Here is an 18,856-nt window from a genome sequence, read left to right as displayed (position 1 = left end):
GATATAATTTTATGGACTAAAATTCTTGAGCTCCATCCATTAGTACTTCCTCTTTTGTTTCTTTTTATTTGACTCAAACTCTAATATACTTGATATGCCAGCATGTTCAATGTTACCTTCTCTCAAGATGCGTTACTTCAGTATTAAACTTTCTTTCTGTTGTGTAGTTCCATTGAGTGATAGCACAGACTATAGCTGCATTTCTCCAACAATACAATGTAGGTGGCACCTCTCTAAATTACACTTTGCATTTCAAGAAATTTCCTCATATTTCAAAGTCCTCTGCAGTTTATGCATACTGGGAACTTCCCCATCTATTTGTGTTTATTCATGAAATAAGTAGGATTTCACTTAAAGCCCAATGTGACCTGTGCAAATTCCACCTGAATTAGTTTTATAAAATTTTGTCTTTCCTTGAAAAGTATCTTTTGCACTGGAAAATAATAATATTAATAAATAATAATGAATATAGGTTTGCCACACAATTTATTTTACAAAACACAATTCACAAAATGCAACTTTTTTTAATAAATGTCTATAGGTTTAATTAATATGGCTTGCATATATATGAGGATTGATTCATTCTTACCAGAACTGAAACATTTAAACTTTTAGAAAAACACACACATATATTTAAATACATGTGTACAGAGAGTACAGGAACATATGAGAAGTGTATGCATAACATATTTTATCTTTTTTCTTTAAAGTACAAAGGTACAAAAGGGAATGTATAAACATAATAGAAATTGATTTTACATAGCTGCTTCCTGAATAAATTTAAGCACATTTTTCATAGTCTCCCAGTTTGTTAAGAAACTAAAAGTCAAAAGTTTTAATAAAAATAATAGTATGAAATATTTCATGCAGCATTTAACTAGAACTAAAAATATCATTGAATAGAAGAAGAAATCACAGAATTATGTATGTTTCACTAAATCATCCATAGGAGTAGCAATATTTTTAGGGAACGTCTAGAACTATTAAATGACCTTCACTTGATTTGAGGCTTTAAACTCACATCAGGGCAAGACATTTGCCTTGGTACAATTACATTATGAAATATATCTGGATTATATTCACTTTCTTTATTTTTCATTATTCTCTTCCACAGAACCTCTAGCTTTCATTTATGTGGATTCCAGATAAATTCCAAGGTCAAATTTACATTACAGGAGCTTTACTGAAAGGTTATGTAGCTATGTAATATTTTGCCACCTATCTTTTGAATCTGTTTGAAATCCAAAAGGAGTCATGAAGTATGGCAAAGAGATAAGATGTATTTCAGACATTTGTTTTCAAATTTGAATGTAAATAGAAATTTAAAAGAAAAATATGCACATGGAAGGCAAGATATCTAAAAAAAGGGGTTTACTACTTAATCTCTTTATCTTGAAAATATTTTGATCAGCAGAATATATGACTTGCAAAACCTTTTTAAACTTCAGTAATCCAAGCATTTGGGTTTATAAAATTAGTTCAACATGGAAAACTTTTCTTATGGCTCTATCCTTCCAAATTTTCCTTTTGCTACCAAATGGCTTGACACTGATTAGGAAATTCATTAATCTAATTTTTACATTGGGAACTACTAAGTGATGCAGATATTTGTGCTGCTTTCATGTTCAAAAACTAGAAGCCTCACACAAACACCCCTCAGGAATGAATATATAGTGTTTTTGAATGCCTACACATCACTTAGAAGAAATCGAATAGTTAAGAAAATAATTTACAACAAATAAATTATTGGGTAGATGCTGGTTTATTGATATTCTTTCACAATCAGATTGGTTATTAGCCTTATTCTACTTAGATTTTAGTTCAGAAATATGAGTTCAGTATTTAGAAGCAATCATATGAGAAATAAACAGGAAAGAAACAGCAGTTTTTGACAACATCCTCCTATGTAAATGTAGTGGAATGCTTACTAGACTTACAAAACTCAAAAGACTGACATAGAACATCAAAGGAAAGGTTCAAAGTCTTTGACTTTCAGAATTAATTTTCAGTCGTTTGACTTTAAATCAGGTTAAACACATTGATCTCACAGTTTTTATTTAAAATATTCATGTTAATTTCTATCTATTTTCCTTCATTTTAATATCTGTCATCTCTTGGAGATTGAATGTAAAAAGAACAGTGGTATGCCATCTCTTTTTACTACAAAGTGAAAAACTAATGTATCTGACAATGGTGCTAAATACTAACTTGCAAACTTACTAGCAGGGACTTCTGGCAATGCTTGACTGAGCAACGGTTTTACAGTTCATTATTAACAAATATTATGCACACTAGAAATGAGCTTTCATTATCAAAGTAATGTTTCTGTGTGTTAACAGCAGTCAGAAAGACAAGGTTGCATCTCAACCAGACTGTTGTGTGACCTCTTGTAAATCAAGTCACTTCTTCACAACACATATCATTAGTAAAAGAGGGATAATAATAACTCCCTTCCTTTCACAACTGCTGCATATTGTATTGGATTCTTGTTTGGTGTCTTCACTGCTGCAGAATTCCCACACCTTCCCTTCCCTTCCCTTCCCTTCCCTTCCCTTCCCTTCCCTTCCCTTCCCTTCCCTTCCCTTCCCTTCCCTTCCCTTCCCTTCCCTTCCCTTCCCTTCCCTTCCCTTCCCTTCCCTTCCCTTCCCTTCCCTTCCCTTTCCAACATGCTACATTATAGATGAAGATTCTTGCTTTTATTGATTTTTAGAAATCTTCCCTGCTAAATAATGCCTAAAATTGCTTTTCAAGCTTATTTTTCATTTTTTTTTTCTCAATTCCTAACACAGAAATACCTGACCTAGGACCTAGGTGCTGTACATAGCTCCAAGGACAATTCATTTCCTTCTTGTTTTGGTATTGTGTGCTTGTGTCCCAGCTCACATTTTTGGGTCGTTTGTTCAATGTTATAGCTGGTAGGTGTTTGGGGACAGAGTGACAGAGGATGAAACATCCGCAGTAACATTCACATTCTTCCTCATGAATTTCTATAGTATTTGCTTTTCTGCTTCAGGAACTTCATCCAACACAAGAAAGGAGCTGAGAAAACTAGAATGTGTATAAAAGTTGGATTTATAGTATAGATACTGAATACCTTGTAGTTTTCTAGAGTGGGACAGCAGAACTCAGACTCCCTCTCAAGGAAATAGATATCAGGTGGTGGGACAAGACACACCACAGAGCCTGTTTTAATTTCTTTCTTTGTTTATAAAGCATAAGGACCAATTTTGTAAAACTATTCCTCACTCAGAAAAATAAGAAGATAAAATCCTGTTTTTTGCTTTCATTTTTTTCCAGGTCTCACAATATTTAGCTATTTTGTAAAGCTGTGTCATCATTTCTCACTTGCAATCTGCTTGTTTTATTAAGTTATTGTTTTATTTGCTGTAAAAGGAAAGACTGTGAAAAGAAAACAAATGTTCAAAAACAGAATGGAAAATGATAGGTGGACTTTTTTATTGTCTTACATTACATGACTTTAAGTGATTCTATTCTCAGCTATGATTTCTGAATGTGTGTAATACGTACAGCTTCCTCTCTATGTATTCTATACGTATTCCAATCTATGTTGTTAGAGTTGCTTCACTTCTGCTTTCTGAATGCTTCTAGGGAATACAATTTTCACTGCCTTTCCTGCAATAGTTCTACAATTAAAATGTTTTCCTGAAATTCTACTGTCTCTACTGTGGTAATTTTTTTTTATCATGCAGTCAATGTCTGCTCTTCTCACAAGTTTCCTCTTTATTCCTTGTGTTTTTCACCTCACTCTATTGTAATCCATCAGTACTGTCTTTCCCCATCCTATTCAATTACTTTAAGCCATTTTTCCTTCTCTCTCACAAGCTAAGTGTATAAAACAGCATTTGTCTTATCTATTTCTTACCAAAAAAATATTTGTAGTCTTTCTCTGGAAAAAGATTCCCCATGTCAGGGCATTTTCTTTTGTAATAATTTCTTTTCTCACTCAAGAAAGCCTCACTACATGCATCCAAGGTCTACATGAGGGAAAATTTATGTGAATAAGGTCAGTCAGTCAATGTTTTGTGGTATTGTTAAAATTCATATATTTTTGTAGGTTTTAAAATATCTCCTGCACCTCATTTAAGCTATATATTCATGCGCTGAAGAAAACACAGGGAGGTACTCATGTGTTAACAAAGCTCATTAGATGTCCTTATGAGAATTTATCACAGGGAAGGGAAGGGAAGGGAAGGAGGGAAGGGAAGGGAAGGGAAGGGAAGGGAAGGGAAGGGAAGGGAAGGGAAGGGAAGGGAAGGGAAGGGAAGGGAAGGGAAGGGAAGGGAAGGGAAGGGAAGGGAAGGGAAGGGAAGGGAAGGGAAGGGAAGGGAAGGGAAGGGAAGGGAAGGGAAGGGAAGGGAAGGGAAGGGAAGGGAAGGGAAGGGAAGGGAAGGGAAGGGAAGGGAAGGGAAGGGAAGGGAAGGGAAGGGAAGGGAAGGGAAGGGAAGGGAAGGGAAGGGAAGGGAAGGGAAGGGAAGGGATCAAACATCTCAATGAAGTAAAGGTTTCTGAAGGAGAGATATTTCACAGGAGAAATATAATTTTATGTGGTTAACTGAAGGGAAGGGAAGGGAAGGGAAGGGAAGGGAAGGGAAGGGAAGGGAAGGGAAGGGAAGGGAAGGGAAGGGATCAAACATCTCAATGAAGTAAAGGTTTCTGAAGGAGAGATATTTCACAGGAGAAATATAATTTTATGTGGTTAACTGAAACTCATTTTGTAGAAAGACAATAGATGACAATAGATGCTAAATTTTACAAGCAAGTTTCAGTAATAACAGAAGAAATGTTCCACTGGACACAAAACATGGGTATTCTTTTATTATTAAATTGCACTACTGTGATTTTTTTTCTTTCAGAAGATATAGTGACAAATTTCTACTGTGCTGCTGTACAAATATTTTTTTCAATCAATGTAGAAGGTTGAAATAAGTTCACAGAATAAGAAAAGGGCATCCGTACCTCATTGAGATGTTTATGGCATTTGTGCAGTGCTTGCTGCTTTGTTAATGGAGGTTAATGAAAGCTGTGAGGATAACTCAAATTGGATGCATTTCTCAATCCATTTCCAGGAGAATCTTGCTGTTATAATATGGAATATTTTTGATTGCTATGCACTGTTAGTATTAGTTTACATTCACTTAATTGTATGTTATTTACAGGCTTTCTACTCACATCAGAAACTGAAGGACAGAAGATTTTACCTCAGGACTTAATTCAAATGTATTCTGACTCCCTTCTATTTCCACAGAGTTTAGACGATAGAGTTAAAATCAGTTGGCATCTCAGCAAATGAATCCCTTAAAGTTGCCTGTAACAGTATGAAATGTTGTAACTCTTACAGTCAGGCAGTCAGCTTCACTGCCCCAAGAACACTGAAGTCATTGGAGTCCCTTCTAGCGCTTTTAATGGACAAAGGAGCACCATTTTCCAGGTCTTCAGTATGCATTTCCAGCAGAATGAGGACCAAAGAAGATTTGTCTCTCAGTCCCACAGAGTGAAATTCAGATCAAGAAACAGAAAAGAGCTAATGTGCAGTCAAAATAAGAATCCATTCATTTTCTGTGAAAGACAATGTGTTAGAGAAATAGGGGAAATTACATTTTTACTGTTTCTTCTTGTTTCACCACCTGTGGTCTGAGCCTATGTATTAGGAATGCGGCTGTAATAGGTTTCCTGTGCAGCAGATTTATACACATACTTGACATTTCTCATAAAGTAATAAAAAATCCTCTAAATAACCTCAGTTAAAATAAAAAGATGAATAAATGATTCCCATCTTATTATATTACTTAAAGAATAAGAAAAAAAAATAGTAAATAAACTCCTCAGGTGAATACTTTTTGTCTTCACTGTAGATTCGGATAAATATTGCATTAGAATATTACCGTCAACCTAAAATGAGTATCCTAATCATGGAACCTTAATGGTCTCAGTTCATGCTATGTTAGACCTCCCTACTGTGATGAACAACTCTTATGCTGAAATGATAATCAGCTCCATTAAAATGGTGCTAAATAAGTCCCCATTCCAATTATGTTGTTGCAGATGCAAAGGGAGTGTGTGGGATCTAAAAGTCTCAAAAAAAAACTTCATGAATATAATTTGTGTGAATCTCATGACTTCACTTTATCGATTTATAATGTAGCATTAAATCAACCCTTTTAACCTGATTAGTCCCTTTCCTCTCAGAGGAATCCATCCCTTGCCAGTATATATACTAAAACCTCCTCAATACCTAGGTGTATGCCTATCATTTAACAAAAAAAAAGAAACAAAATAATATCCATCATAGCTTTCATTTTTCTTATCACTTGCAAATTTAGTGTCCTGCCACCAAAACTACACTAAAATGTGGAGTGGATTTAAATACTGTAAATAAAATGTCCTTCATTGCAAAAGATTTTGTATTCAAACTGAAATATTTCCCAGAGGCAAGAGGTCTCTAGTGAAAGTAATGTCATTGACCCATTTTCTGAAACAAGCTTTAGTGACCATCTAGCAAGCGAACCGAGCTGATCAGCACTACATTATATATATTTCCTTTCTACAGAAAGCTATCTGAACATGTAAAATTGTCTTTCCCTCCCTGCCTCTGAGCTTTCTGTGTTCTTCTTCTTAGGAATTCTCTTCTGTTTGCACAGATTATCTTGTCTCAAGGCAAGAGTGGTGTCTCTATTGCAGCAGCATTCTGTAAAATGTGAGAAAAATCCTTTTTGCTACCTACCTCCAAGAGGGTGCAGCAAAATGTGACTGCTATGAAAAACTTATTGTGTTATTGTAATTAAGCCCCAGATGACCTTTCCAAGAAAACTGTGTTTGCCAGTGCCTCCTCAGGTGCAAAAATCCTTCTCAGAATGAAACTCTACCTGCATGAGTATTACTCCATAACTGGTTATCAGTGACCTAATTATAGATCTCTGGCCTAATACAGACTTTTCAAATGGAGGGCCGAAGTCACCATTGTGTTTGTGATATATCTTCCCCTACCCACTCCCAGCTCCTGATTTAAAATAAGAATATCTTGGAATTTCAAAGAAACTGAACTACAGTTTCAAAGTACTGCATTGTCTCCTTTACTGTAATGAGACTCAGATGCCAGAACAGATTTCAGGACCTTAAAGATACAGATCCTAAAACAATATATAATGTTTGCTACTGTCTACAGAAGGGAGCACAGCTAAATTTGAGATATAATAGACCCTAAACAATTCAGAAGTGCTAAGCCCACTGGTTTCAAATGAGAACAGAATTTGTGGCTGCTGTGTACTCCAGACTTTGCTTTCTTATAGTAAGCCTCAAGGAAAAAAAAAAAAAACAACATCTCATCCTCACCAATTTTTTTACATCTAGGAGTGCATATGGCAATGTGAAGAGATTTATACAAAACAAGAAAAACAGACTTGGAGTTCTCTGGTTTTAACTCTTATCTGGAGGTCTTCCTTTTGTGACAAGGGCAATGCATTAATGAGGAGGAAATGAAAATGAAAAAACTGACGAAGTGAAATGCTTGTTTTCCTTCACTAATATGATTGGCTATTAATAAGAGACAATTAGTAAATGAATGCTTTCTACCTCCTTTCACAATCAGCAGCAAACATAAAAAAGGGAGAAACACTGAAACTAATAATAGAATTGGATGCATAAATAACTGCATCATTCTAGATTAAATCACAGAAGCAAGTAAGACAGAACTTGTTCCAAGGCAGGTCTGTGCAATGAGATTATTAAGTGCAAAGACAGTGCAGAAGTTTCCTTCAGTGATTTCCTTTAGTAGACTTTGTATCAAGTGTAATTGTACAAACTCCAGATTTATATGCCTGAGCTAGTCATCTTAAACTTTACTTCAAGTTAGTAGACAAAAAGTATGCACTTCTTGAATAGAATTAATTTCATGTCAAAATGAGCATCTAAAGTAGATAAAATGTATCCATAAGTGATTCTTTGTCTCTATTGAGCAACAACTACAAAAAGACCGCTTAGTGACTAGTTCAGATAGAAATGCTAACATTATGAAAGTTTAAAAGTAGGTGATATGAATTCCTTCTCTAGGGTCTGGGTAGCTGATAGCCAGGTTTCAAAAGAAATGAGAAATATACCAATTTCCCATTAGAGATACCATATAAATCTTTGTAGCAATCAAGTGCATATTAAAAATATATGCAGGCTTCCCCAGAAAACATGACACCACATTAAAGATGGCAAAAAAACAGTCATTGAGATGACAAGAAATGACAGATTTGAAGTTGTTTGTGAAACTTTATTTTGTAACTCTTCTATGTGCATACACATTCAATACTTGTTTATAAATCTTTTTTTTCATAGACTTCACTCTTCACATAGAGTACAGAATGGATCTCGCAATGAGTACCAGGGTTATTTATTGCAGAGGAAAATACAGAAATAATCTCAATATAAACATTCACTTTTTCACCAAATTTCATATCAAAAAGCATGGAAAATTAAGTGATTTTCAGAAATTCTTATAATCTGGTTTGGAGTGAAAATAAAACTTTTTCTGTAAGTAAAAAATATTCAGAGAAATCAGTTCCAAAATTTTGTTCCAATGTTTTTAAATTTCACAAAATTATAATGCATGAAAAACTAGTCTTGAAATTGGAGTAAGAGACTCCACTTAACTAAGCTGATCTCCTCTTCTAGCAAGCCAAATTGAATGGTACTCAAAAAATGGGGAACAGGTAGCAACAGGCAAAAGTATGGAATGAGCAGCAGCATCAGCTAGTCACTATGCCCAAAGCTGCAATTCTCACTACAGCTGCAGTATCTCTCCAAATAATTCTCTTAATAAAATCCCTCCTCCTAGGACCACCAGAATTTTCCTCTTATTTATCATCCAATACAATTGATCTTATGAAGCATTACTTTAATATCAAGTGTTAGGGTTTCTTACAGAGACTTGTCCAATGAAAAACAATCAAATATACTCTCTCTAGGAATCTTGACGCTCACTTGAAGGATCAGTGTAATTAGCTTCTACTGCTGAAAAATGGATTCTGGATGATCTTCCAAGTTCTGCCTCATATATCTTAATAATACTCATTTGACCAAAAAAATATTTCAGCTCTGATGATAGTATATTTTTTCTCTAATCTTCAAGGAAAATCTAAGTTTCAAACAGATGGTGTGATAAAATCCCAGTCATCATCATGGCTGCAAGCAGCAAATATGACTATGCACCTCCAAATAGAAGAGGTATTCTTCAAATCAATATACTGATGTAGTTATATGTCAAAACATGAAATTGCCAAAGAGAGGCGGAAGAGCCAAACAAGACAGAATTACTTCTGAATCAAATCCATGAAGAACCACAAAACATAAAATATAAATGATCCTGTTTGCTGAAACTGTTCTGCTTATGTGTGTGTATCTTTTCAAAGAAAACAAATAACTATCTAGTGTTCTGAGGGCTCTAGTGATTCAGCAATGACAAAATCCTAGAGAAGAACAGGAAAAAAAAACACCACTGTCCATAAACCTTAAGTCAAGGAATGAAAAAATACCAATTATTTTCCCTGAAATCACTAGAAATATCTCTTGTAGGAAAAGCAGTTTATTATATTTTTCCAAAATAAATAAATAATTGTTTAATATCTTGACAGAGCTCAGGAAGAAAAACAGCTCTGAAAATAAACAGTGCATCTGGAGGGTCATGGCCTCAGGCATGATTTCTCTGTTTTATTTCCACACAGTTGTAAATTAATATTAATTCTTCAAGACTTATTACAGTTGTCTTTTTCTCTGAAACAGTATTGATTGACTTGTTTTTTCTTCAAACTGCATTTTTCTCTGCATTGCTTTGTACACTTTTACAAATGTGCCTTCATGACAGCCTTAGGCTAGGGTGACACATAGGGATCAAACTGGAGACCTCCTGTGTTAAAACCTTGAAGTGAAAATCCATGACTTTGCAGTTGAGAACTTTAAGAACCCATTTTCTGTGGATCAGTGGAGAGGGGATCCTATAATACCTATTTTCTGCTGTTGTTTTTATAACTCAAATGCATTTTCTGATAAATTTCTAGAAGATGCATTTTCTCGAATAGTTTATGAATAACAATAGAAATTTATAAGATCCTGTCAGTCTAAAAAATTCTCCCACTAGGATACTACTCTCTCTTTCCTTGACAGCAATATTTAGGTCTCAAACTAAGTCTAAATTTTTTATTTTGAAATACATTAGAACAATGTTAAACTTTTGATATTACAGGAAGGGCAGCATACATTCCAGATAAAAGCTTCTTTTCTAGAATGTGAAATTTAGTTTGTCTGCAGTAATTGCTTTTTAATTCATTGAATATATATATTAAAGGTTAAAGAGAAGCCTTCCAGCACTACACCTTATTTGGTTTGTGTCATGATATGAAACTCACTATGCTCTTCTGGCCTCCCTTGCCTTCCCAAGTGCCCTTACAAAATAAATATGACACTTTGGAACTTGAGGGTCAGGCAAATGACAGTGGAGATGCAGGTCTATCTGGGGAGTTAACCAGAACAAGTCAGTCAACCAGATGGATCACAACTACAGGTGCTAAGAAAGGAGAGTGATTGTAGTAGGCAACTCTATTATGAGGGGAACTGAGGGTTCTATATGCCAACTGGACCTGTCCCACAGGGAAATCTTCTGCTTCCCTGGGGCCCAGGTAAGAGAGGCCATGGACAAATTCAGCCTTCTGATTATTACTCACTGCTTGTTGTCTGGGTCGACAGCAAGGAGATTGAGGAGACAAGTCCTAGGGGAATCAAAAAGGACTTCAAGGCACTGGGGAGATGGATTTAAGGGTCGGGAGCACAGGTGATGTTTTCCTCGATTCCTTTGGTAGCAGGGGAAATGTCAAAAGGAACAAGAGAACCCACATAATCAACATATGGCTTAAAGACTGGTGTCATTGGTGGTATTTTAGCTTTTTCGATCATGGGGTGGATTATACGGCTCCAGGTCTGCTGGAGAAAGATGGGACTCACCTGTTTAAAAGAAGGAGTCTAGCCCATAAGTTTGATCACAGAGCACAACAGGACAACCAAGAGATCAGGCCCAACTAGCAAGGGTTTAGGAAAGGCAGGTCCTACCTGATTAGCCTAACCTCCCTTTTTGACCAGGTGACATGCCATGTGGATGAGGGATAGACTGTGGAAACAGTTTACCAGGACTTCAGCAAAGCCTTTGATACTGTCTTTTACTACATTCTCCTGAGAAGCTGGCAGCCTACTGCTTTGACACACGCGTTCCTTGCTGTGTTAAAAACTGGCTGGACGGCTGTGCCCAGAAAGTGATGGAGAATGGTGTCACATCCCATGGGTGGCTGGTCATAAGTGTTGTTCCCCAGGGCTCAGGCCCAGTCCTGTTTAAAATCTTTATTGATGATCTGGACAGGGGGATTGAGTGCAACCTCTGTAAGTTTGTGAATGACAAAGTTGGGTATGAGTGTTAATCTGCTGGAGGATAGGAAGGATCTGCAGAGGGATCTGGACAGGCTGGAACAATGGGCCAAGGCCAGCACTATGATACTCAACAAGGCCAGTGTCCTACACTGTGATCACAACAATCTTATGCAGGACTATAAGATGGGAGCAGAATGGCTAGGAGGTTTTTCAGCAGAAAAGGACCTGGGTGTGCTTGTTGACAACAGCTGAACATGAGCCAGTGTGTGCCCAGGTGGCCAAGAAGGCCAATGGCATCCTGGCCTGTATCAGCAATAGTATGGCCAGCAAGACCAAAGCAATGATTGTCCCTCTGTACTTGGCACTGGTAAGACTGCACCTCAAATCCTGTGTTCAGTTTTGGGCTCCTCACTACAAGAAAGACATTGAGGTGCTGGAACAGGTCCAGAGGGAGGCTCAGGGGTGACCTTATTGCTCTCTACCTGAAAGAAGGTTGTAGTGAGGTGGGGGCCAGCCTCTTCTATCAGGAAACAACTGACAGGATGAGAAGACATAGCCTCAAGCTGCTCCATTTCTTCATGGACAGGATTCTTAAACACTGGAATGGGCTTCCCAGGGAGGTGGTGGAGTCATCATTCTTGGAGGTGTTTAAGAAATGACTGGATGTGCAGTTAATGCTCTAGTTTAGTCGCCAAGGTAGTGATTTGTCAAAGGCTGAACTCTGTGATCTTAGAGGTCATTTGCAGCCAAAATGATTCTGTGATTCTGTGCTTGTACAACATGAAATCGCAGAGATTTTTGACTTTGATTTGGGACAAGGATGGATGTCTGATGACACAAAGCCTGTTTTGCTGGAGAATGCTTAAGGCTTGGCACAACCTTACAGAATTTTAAGGTTGGAAAATACCTACTAAGTATTCAAGTACAACTATCAAATCCATACCAACCTTACCTGCAGACAGAAGTCTCTTCCAAACTAGCTCTGGATATTACCTCAAAGTGGTGATACACAGTAGCTAATGACATCAAGAGTAGTTAAGCAATGCAAATGATAACCAGTTCAATGCTGAACTTTCCGTCTGCCTCTGTTTACTCTTTTGTTTTGTTGGGGTTTTTTTGCTTTTCTTTTCTTTATTCTTTTTCTTTTAAGCATGGAACCATAGTACAACACCTCTGGGACAGGAATATGCAGATACAGTCATCTGATCCCAGGAGCTGTATGGTGGCATCCACACCCCACTGGGTTTAGATTGCATGTTCTGCCCTTCAGCCTGGCAATTTAGCCTGGGCATACAGCAAAAACTCAGCTGTGTCAGAACTCTCTTTGAGTCCTGGCTTGGGGATATCTTTACAGTCCTTGCAAGGATTATGTAGTCATGCTTTCAAATTTTCTACTCTGGCAAAGGACCAGATGTGTACATTCTGGAATGTACTTGCCTAGATTGATTTTCATGCCTATATTTTCTTTGCTTTGGTTTCTCATTTGACAAAAAGTTTTTTCATAGAAGTTATTTCCATCTGTATTGAGGGAAAAAGATACCTCATACAATCTTATTTCAATTTTACATAGAAATACGACCTTATCTGTAATCATCTCATAACATAACTAGCATACATTATATTCTTTTTGAGGTTTATAAAAAGGAAAAGATACATTTTCAAAATGGCTTGTTATAACTGTCAATTGTTTATGTAACTAATTGATCATTTATGTCTCTGTGTCCTGCTGTACCATTCTAGCAGTATTTTCAAGAAAAATCCCTCCACTCTGCTGATATGCCATACTTCAACACACATGGATATCTATTATACAATAAAAATTCCTTTGAAACAGAGAACTTCCAGTGCTGTTTCCGTGGCTGGAGGAAATCAAAGGGGAAAACTATACAAGATGAAGAATCAAAGACAACTGCTCTATGTAAGGTATAAAGGAAAAAAGTAACTTACAACAGTTTACAGTTCGTCACTAACAACACTATAAAGCATATAAATGTTGAAAGTTATTGTATGCTATCATGGCAGATAGGAGATCAAAGAGGTAGAAAGAAAGATACATAGACAATGTGCAAACACTGCAAACAGAAGGTAGTGTAATTAAACTAATCTCTATTAGCCATTGGTACTTTCAAGCTGTCACGTTTTGACAATGTTTACACATATGCTTGCATAATCACACATATATACAGAATCCTTTCATAAGTTCTAACAAGTAGCAACAAAAAAAAGACTAAATACCACTTACAGTTGCTCTGGGAATAATTATGGTAATCTACCAGACCACTTGAGAGAGAATAGTCAGCACCTGTGGAGTAAAGAGGTGACAGCAGAAGGAGGTGACCAGCAGTTAACCTCTGTGGAACAAAGAGAGAAGAGTGCCCTTAACAATTCCCATTGCACTTACCACAGTGTAATGGGAAAGGTCAGATGAGTCTTTTAAGGGATGCTGAATAAAAAGTCCTCTTGTCTTCCTGCTACATCAGTGGTGTAATAAAGGATTTTATTGTTGCTTACAATCCTTGCTGTGCTCATATAATTAGGTTATAACAGCAAAAACACTATTACTTTCATCTATGTCTGTAAAGAAAATTACCAGTGTGTTTGACAGCAGTACCCTCAACACTCCAGGAAAGGTAGCAGAAAAAGGCAATGGCATTTGAAGCCAAAGAAGTCAAAAAGGCAAAAAAAGATCTTTGGCCCTGCCAGCTCTTGCTGCTACCTCTCCTGTCAGAGAGAAGGCTGAAGTGGCAGGTGTGTGTCCCTGAAGTTATTCCCTCTCTTTCACATCCACTATTATCCACTTTTTCTCCTTGGCTAGCTCTCAGCCTTGCTGCCCCAGCAGCCCCCTCCAGGCCTCTAACAGAACTAGAAATGAGCCTGCTCTTCTACAGAGCTCTGTGCTCTTGACTGTCCAGATCCACATCTTGTCCTTCTGCTGGAGAAGAGCCAGAGAAAGAGAAAAGCAAAGCCACCCTGTGTGACTTCTTGTTCTGAGTAACCGATGCTTTTTGCATAAATTTAAAGTTAAGAAGAGAGAGGGAAAGACAGCTAGGAAGGGCAGTATATATGGGAAGGATTTTAATAAAGACTTCTAAAAAAACCCAAATTATTTTTCAGAAACCTCTATTTTCTGCTTCTGTTATGACATAACAATATAGGTATCTATTTCTTATTTCATTATTTTAATTTTTTACAAGCTAGACAATTAAAAAGAAAATTCTTCCTTCAAAACTGGATTTGTTAGATTACACTGTAAGTAAATAATTTACCTATACCTCAGAAAATAAGGAATATCTGGGAAAACAACAAAGGCTTCTGAGAGCTGGAAGCAGTCAATGTCTGTCCCATTAGTGACTGTCACACATGTTCACTGGATTGAGAAAGGATGAAGCTATATCATCTATGGCTTATGCAGCTAAACACAGCTTTGCAGCTGAACACTGCTTAAGTAGTTAAACACAGTGTTATCAGCAAACCCACCCTTCCTAGTTGCTTTTACTTAAAAAAAAAAATAAAATCAATGACTTGGTTTTGTTTCTTACTAATTTACAAGTAAACTTATTCTGCTTCATTTAATGTAAGATATCTCTAATAAAGAGAAGGTAAAAAATTTGGTCTATCGGCTTTGGTTCAGTCTGCTGTAATTGAGCACTGAATTGTTTTGCCAGTGGAGGCATATGTAATAGGTCAAAAAATAACAGTAATGGCTAGAACTGTTTTCAATATAGCATGTGTGACAGACAGTAGCCACTTAAGAAAAAAAAACCAAACTAGACTAGAATTCATAATACAATAATTCATATTTTTTTCTCATTAAAAAATCCTAACATATGCATATATTGAGTATATACAGACCAAGTGCATGAAACAAATAGACCCTGGTACATACGTAAATGAAGTTAAAATTCGAGGTTTTTGCTAAACACAGAGCCAATAATTTTTTAATTGGTTTTTAATATTTGGCTTCTAGGCTTCCATTGAGGCACTTAATTGGGACAGCTAATTGACATTCTAAAGACCCAAACTGCTACAACCCTAATGAATGAGAAATTGTAGGTTGTCAATGCTCTCAAAAATGTGAGTACATCTATTTTGCTGTTTACTTTCAAAGTGAGGTTTAAGTTAGGCACATATATTTGACTGAAGGGCTTCATCTACCTTGCCAGAATAATTAATAGTTTTGTATAAATGTGTACTCTAATATGCATGTGAGAGAAAAAACACCACCATAATAGTGAAGAAAAATAAATCTGATTAGAGGAATAATAATTACTTAGGAGCAGCATTATTAGAATGCAACAGAGGACTCCAAATGATAAAATGAAAGAGTGAGTGGAAATTGCATGCGTTACACTGTTTATTTTGAGTAAATACCAGAAAAACCTGTGCAGAATACTGTATCATCTCTTCTGCATGGGATACATTTCCCATTTAAAAAACCCAGCATAAATAGAATCATAGGGTCACAGAATGGTTTGAGTTGGAAGGGATTTTAAAGATCATCAAGATGCCACCATGGGCAGAGATACCACCAACTAGATCAGCTTGCCCAGAGCCCCATCCAGACTGGCCTTGAACACTTCCAGGGATGGGACATCCACAGCTTCTCTGGGCAACCTGTTCCAGTGCCTCACCACCCTCATAGAAAAGAATTTCTTCCCAACATCTAAATTTCTCCTCTTTTATCTTGTTTTATCATTATCTGTCCATGTGAAAAGTCACTCTCCATCTTTTTTATAAGGTCCCTCTAGGTACTGGAAATCTGCAACTTTGTTCTCCAGACCGAAAAACCGCAGTTCCTTCTCCTTGTCTCCAGAGTGGAGTTGCTTCAGTGCTCAGATCAGCTTTCTGGCACTTCTCTGCACTTGCTCCAAGAGAGCCACACCTTTCCTTTGCTGAAGACCCCAGAGCTGGATGCAGCACTGAAGGTGGAGTCTCACAAGAGCAGAGTAGATGGGCAGAATCACCTCCCTCGACCTGCTGGCCATGCCTTTAAATACATCTTATAGTTTTTAAGAAGAATTTGGGGGAACTAATTTGTTGTGATAATTCCCCAGTGAACTAGATACACTGTTTGCCAGCTGTATGTTTTCCAGGGGGAACTATCACAGCTTTGATAAGCAGTATTGAGCCTGTCAGGACTTTAAGTCTGTTATCTCAGAAACTTCCAAGGTTAGAAATAAGTGTATCTTTCACAAGTATGAAAAAACGCGCTGCATTATACTGCAGTAACTTTTATGGTCATTTTATTACCATACTTTCATACTTCATTTTGGGAGATGTAGGCAAAAGAAGTGTTTAAACTGGGAAATATTAGTTTAGGGACAAGGACTGAAACTGCCTGGGCAGAATTTAGCATAGCTGTCACACCTGAATCAAAAGGATTTCCTTTACAGTCAATAGAGAGGTTCTCTCAAGGTACATACCAGCTCACTGGTTTTAAATACATTCTTCAGGATGATATGAATCTTAGCAGGCATAGTGGAAATAGAAAAATGGTAGAATTGCTAGAAAACCTACAGGGGGAAAGAGTGACTTGATTACAACTACATAAACAACTCAGAAAAAAAAAAATGAACTTTAAATGTTTCTGCTGATTCCCCTGTTAACTTCCACAGGTCTCACTGTTGCAATAGAAAACCAAGACATTTCAGCCCTGCCTTTTTCCCTGCAGGTTAAAACACAGAACATTAAAACAGTTATTTAAGGAATCCTGGTCTACATGCATACTGAGTTATGCTACAACATTTGAGAATCTTTAGCAGCAGCAAAATTTTTTGGAAGCTTGAACTGTACACTTGTAACTTAGAAAAATAAAGGAGCCCTTGTCAAACCAAAATAATTCCTTCTTTTCATTTAATGAGAGAAGATTATGACATACATATGAAAAGCTTAAGTTTACTATAATGTGAAATTTTTGTCAAGAATTTGAATATAATTTTATGCTACTTTTTAAAATCCTTGTTATTACTTGATTTGTTCTATTAAAAAAAAAACCCCAAACACAAGATTCAAATTTCTTGGTGTTTCTTCTGTGCAGTGTTACCTTAGTTTGGAGGAAGGGCAAGTATTTTTGGAGAATCATACTTCTTCCTGTCACTACAGCTAATGAGGCACAGGAAACCATTGACTGTTGCTTGATCATGCATACAGAACAAGCAACTGTTAGGAAGCACATTCTTCTTCTGAGATGAAGCCATCTGCAGCCAATCCCAGCAGGTTTTCCTATAGGGCTGCAAGTGCACAATAAGAATACAGATTGTTTCTACCTTCCACAGCCTTTTAGCAGAGCTTAAGCCTGTACAATTGGGAAAACCAAGATAAACACAGACAGATGTCTAATTTTCCTAGGTACTTTCCATGTACTGTGCATACATTCTTTTGAACATCTAAGATATTGTTTAAAAAACCCACCAACCTAGAAATTAAACTGGAAGACTTTATCAAATCCTGTACATCAGGAAAAGCAATCATGAGAGGCAAGATCCACATCTGCCAACACTTGATTTTAATTATTTGTTTGATAGGTATTTCTAGACAAACAGACTCAGGCACTACCAGATGTAGCTTGTCTGTGTTAATAATATGTGATAATTGACTCTTCCTGTTGCCAATTACCACATGTCCAAGCTGAGCATCTTACCTTCTCTCTCTGTCTTTAAATTCACTAGATGGTTAGAGAATTATAAACTGGAAGATTGGGAAGGATAAGAAATGTCATTAAAATGTGATTGCAATCAAGATTAGGTGTCAGTGTTTATCTTCTGTGAGAAAGCAGAAACAAACAACCTGAGAACTTTCTTGTCTTTAAACTGCACTGTTGGCTGTTCCTCTAAAATATCTCTCATTTTAATATGTTAGAAACACCCCAACATTTGTAAAAACAAATTAAAACAAAATATGCAACTTGGTTGAATGTAGGAATTATGTGATTGAAAAGCATATAAGCATTTACTCAAAAATTGAGATGAAATGAAAAACAGAGCAACTTATTTATGCATTCTGTGAATGTTTAACATTCAGTTTATTAAGGATAGTATTTTGGCTATTACTTTCTGATATTGGTAATTAGTATGTAATACTGATTTATAAATCTGGCCGTAATGATACCATTCTAGCTAAAGAAATTGAATTTGCAAAGGCTAACTAGCACAAAGCCTCAATTATCAGCTGATTATAAGCATTCGGCAGTGTGACAAGTGAGTTGTCATGAGCCCAGTTGTTGTGAGGAAAATAAATGCAGGAAAAAATACCAAGAAGAAATTATTTCAGTTAGTGCAGGAAAAAAAAAATCTTTATTTTGAAAGTTCAATAAACTAAATGCAAATGCTTTAAGATAAACAGAATTTACGAGGTAAGGTATTTTTATAATGAAAATGCACTTTTCAACATTCCTGGCTATTTCTTCCCCAAATTTAGATGGACAAAAACCAGTTTTATTTGG

This window comes from Coloeus monedula, assembly GCF_965178545.1.
Source record: "Coloeus monedula genome assembly, chromosome: 3".
Classification (NCBI taxonomy): Eukaryota; Metazoa; Chordata; class Aves; order Passeriformes; family Corvidae; genus Coloeus; species Coloeus monedula.
The sequence above is the reverse complement of the archived record's forward strand: the minus strand, read 5'-3'. Positions refer to the sequence as shown.